The sequence below is a fragment of the Spinacia oleracea genome, chromosome 3, assembly GCF_020520425.1.
Source record: "Spinacia oleracea cultivar Varoflay chromosome 3, BTI_SOV_V1, whole genome shotgun sequence".
In the NCBI taxonomy this organism is placed as follows: domain Eukaryota; kingdom Viridiplantae; phylum Streptophyta; class Magnoliopsida; order Caryophyllales; family Amaranthaceae; genus Spinacia; species Spinacia oleracea.
The window spans coordinates 27,164,907-27,168,661 of NC_079489.1; positions in this window are offsets into that span (position 1 = coordinate 27,164,907).

A 3,755-nucleotide genomic window follows, 5' to 3' on the forward strand; every position below is an offset into this window, starting at 1 on the left:
AAAGATGATCAAAGAGCTAGTGTAAATAGTGTAAAAAATAAGATGGTGCTATATCTATTGAGCGTGGCAAGCAGGGGCGAAGCATAGTGAGGGCCTAGGTAGGCCATGGCCCCCCTAAAGGCCAAACCACACCTATTATAAAAGACTAACGAGTTAACATTAGATAGTTTTCTATTGGACTGGCCCCCCTAAGTGGCTAAGCCTACTTGCTTAATTAGTGTCCGGCCCCCTTTGATAACCGAGTCTGGCTTCGCCCCTGGTGGTAAGTATTAACTTTGACACTCTTTTACACGTATATGATAAATGTTATCACATAAAAAAATGGTTGGATTAGTCTGAATGTCTACGTTTCAAATTATAAAAAGAAAATACTTTTGTTAATCGACAATTAAAAATGTTAACGGTTAAAGTTGTGTGTCAGCAAACGTAAAAAAAAAAAGTGGTGCAACTATTTCTAAACAAATGAAGTATATAGATAAAGTATATTATTTAATTATTATCCTCAATAATCTTTCATTAAATGCTTTGTCTCCCTTTTTCCACAACTTTCTGGATGCTCTGTCCTCCTCCATATTTTACTTCTCCAGTACAATTCCTATGTTTATATTTTCTTAATAACCGTAAAAAATGAGAAACATTAAAAATATTATAGGATGAAGGTAGTAATGATTTCTTGCTTTGAGATTTAGTTTTATGAACTCTAAATCGACATTTGGATGAATTAAATTGGCCACTCTTTACCAATCACTCCCTAATTTGACACTTGTTCGTAGAATAACATTAGTACAATTAGCCAAGTCATTTTAGTTCCCGAACATGAGGTTAATTAATATTATTATGTTACATAATTAAACCATCAATTTCTAGTGGGTCACTTGAGTAGGTGCATGTTAGTGAAAGAATACTTGAATAGTACTCATTTTTGAGAGTCTATTCAATTAATTTAAAATACAATTTCAGATATCTTCATGCCACGTAGACTAAAAAGAGTAGCTTGAGATACAAGGCAAAGGAAATTAAAAGACCAAAGATTAAAAAAGACTTTGTGGGAAACTGTGAAAGTGTGCAAAAACTCTGTTCATTGGCTGAATTTCATCTTCTTTAGCAAGGATAAAAGGCATGGATAATGACATTTCACCAAAGATACAAGAAAAATGTGATAAATATAATAATTTCATGATTATTTTGTAAGGGAAAAATAAATGTAAATACAAATATTTCTTAGCAAAACCAAAATAATGATCTTTCTCTAATACTTGACCCTTATCTAAGCAAACTTTGCTCTCTTTCTCTATGCTTTTATTTCCACCTTCATCCTCATGAAGTGCCTTACCTAATATTGTGCCACACCCATTATTCTCCTACATGGGGTGGTTACAATCCTTGTTATCTCCGTTGAAGAAGCTATGGGTACGCGCTCATTCGGCTCAAAATAAGAGTAAGTCCATTAACCTATTCTCAACCGGCCTTATACTATATATTCCGTTGTCACATTACTAGTTATAGTGTAATTCTAGATGTGATTTATACATTTTTAATGTTATTATTTGATTTAATCGTGAAACAGGAAGAGGGATATACATTTTGTATGAGGATGTCAAATCTTGCCAGTATGAAGATGTTCATGTTTTGTGGTCGATACTAGTTGAGTCGTCGTCGTCACATAAACCACCAGTAATTTTGCCGTCTACACAAGCGAAGCTCTTATGCCCACCTCCTAAACAAGTTAACGAGAGAGGATGAGTGCATGATCCGACTACCATTTTGGTTGGTTCCATTTGTACATATTTTTATTTAATGTCTTTTTTTGGTACATATTTTTATTTAATGTGTTTCTTTTGGTACGTAAAACCTTTTTTCTCTTCGGTTTCCAGTGTGAATGAATAACAACTTAGGTTGAATAACAAGTTCCCTGATTTTGATAATTTATTTTTCATTCTTTATAAAACTACATGATGTTTAGATTCATCCATTTGAACAATGTACATCACCACACTTATTTTATTTTATTTTACTTTTTATTGCATAGAGTGTCATAGGACAAGGATGGAACCGGATTTGATCCCACTTAAATACTTAATCGTTAGGTATGATTCAATCATATGACCTTCTAAATTCCGAGAGTATAACAAATCAAGCTAGCTGAATTGATGCATCCACAACAATGTAGATTATCATAATTCCTACTCTCAACGTACGTCTCATTTTACTTGCTCCATTTTGTTCAGAAAATTCCCATAAAAATAGTTAAATAGAACAATGACAATGAGACTGGAGCAAGTAAATTGTTACTTGGTGCACGTATTAGAGACTTGAGATTTATGGCTACCACTCACAAAAATAAAAAGTCCCAAAAATTACAAGTACGTATATGCAAAAGAAGACAATGAACAATTTTTAAGCGACCATCTCATAGTTTTAGCTTTTCATGTTGTTAGTTTGTCGGTTTCAACGGTGGATAAGCAGTTTGTTTCTTTGTAAATGTTGAAAATAAAGAATGTATCCAAGTCTCTAGCTTAGGATTTACCCTTATACGAAGGGGATCCTAAGTTCTTTTTCTTACCTTTATAAAAAAAAAAAAAAAGTCACATACTTGGTAGTATTTAATTTGGAATGGATGGGAGAACTTACAAGGTTCTCAAGTCCTTTCTCAAATCTTAGATGAAAATGACCCCCAAACCAATTCAAACCTTGATTAAAACATTACAATGACTTCCTGGTAGACAAAAGATCCGACTCATTTCTAGTAGAGGTTTGTAAACTGCAATAAGAGTTGAATTATTTATTTATTTTTCTTTTGAGGGAAATAAGAGTTGAATTAAATTATTCACGTTGAATTTGTTCTCTATCTTTTCATTTTTTTTTATCTCCTCGAGTTTCTTACTTTCAGTATAAATATTTTTAAAAAATCAAGTTACACAATCAATCAAATCAATTAAAAAAGTAATACTTCAAATATTTTAAGTAATTTGGAATAAAGAGAGTATCTATAGATCTCCTCCAAGCCTTCGAGATTTTCCGGATCCAGAATTATCCGTTATAATGCACAATCCAAATTATAAGTATAATATAAGAGGAAACAAAATAAAAATATCGGCCGTCCACCCCCGCTAAAGGGGAAAATAAAAGCAAACTAATCTCGCGAGAAGCGAGTGAAATGTGACTCAAGCGGTTTGTTTATTTTGAGAAAATCCGAATAAATAAGAAAAGTTGATAGGAAGCTTTAAGATGAAGACAAGTCATTAACCCCTCCGTATTTAGTTATCCTTTAATCCACCCATAGTTTTAGGACGGTGAGTTTAATTTATTAAAATAAGATGAAAGTGAGGTATTAAGTTATATTTATTGTAAGAAATTGTTAGTAAAAATATGATGTGAGTAAGTGTGAGAACCACAAGAGGGAAATAAAGATTAATAAATAGGATAGTGTGATACTTGATGGTCTTTCAAAATAGAAAAAGTTATGTGCGTTTAGGAAATTCTTATGGAGTTCACGCTCCGTTTGACAATCAGTAAAAAATGGTGGGAATGAAAATATAAGAGATAATTTGCGTGAACTATCATTACCATGAGAATGAAAAATGATTTTCCTTATAAATTTACATACAAATTCTTTCTCATTGACACCATTTATGATTAGCTATCAAATGAGGCGTCAAGGTTTTTGGTCAGAGAACAAGGTTATGTATTATGAAGTGATGATTTGACTTTACCAGGTTTTGACATAGACGATAAATTTCAAGATACGAAAATCA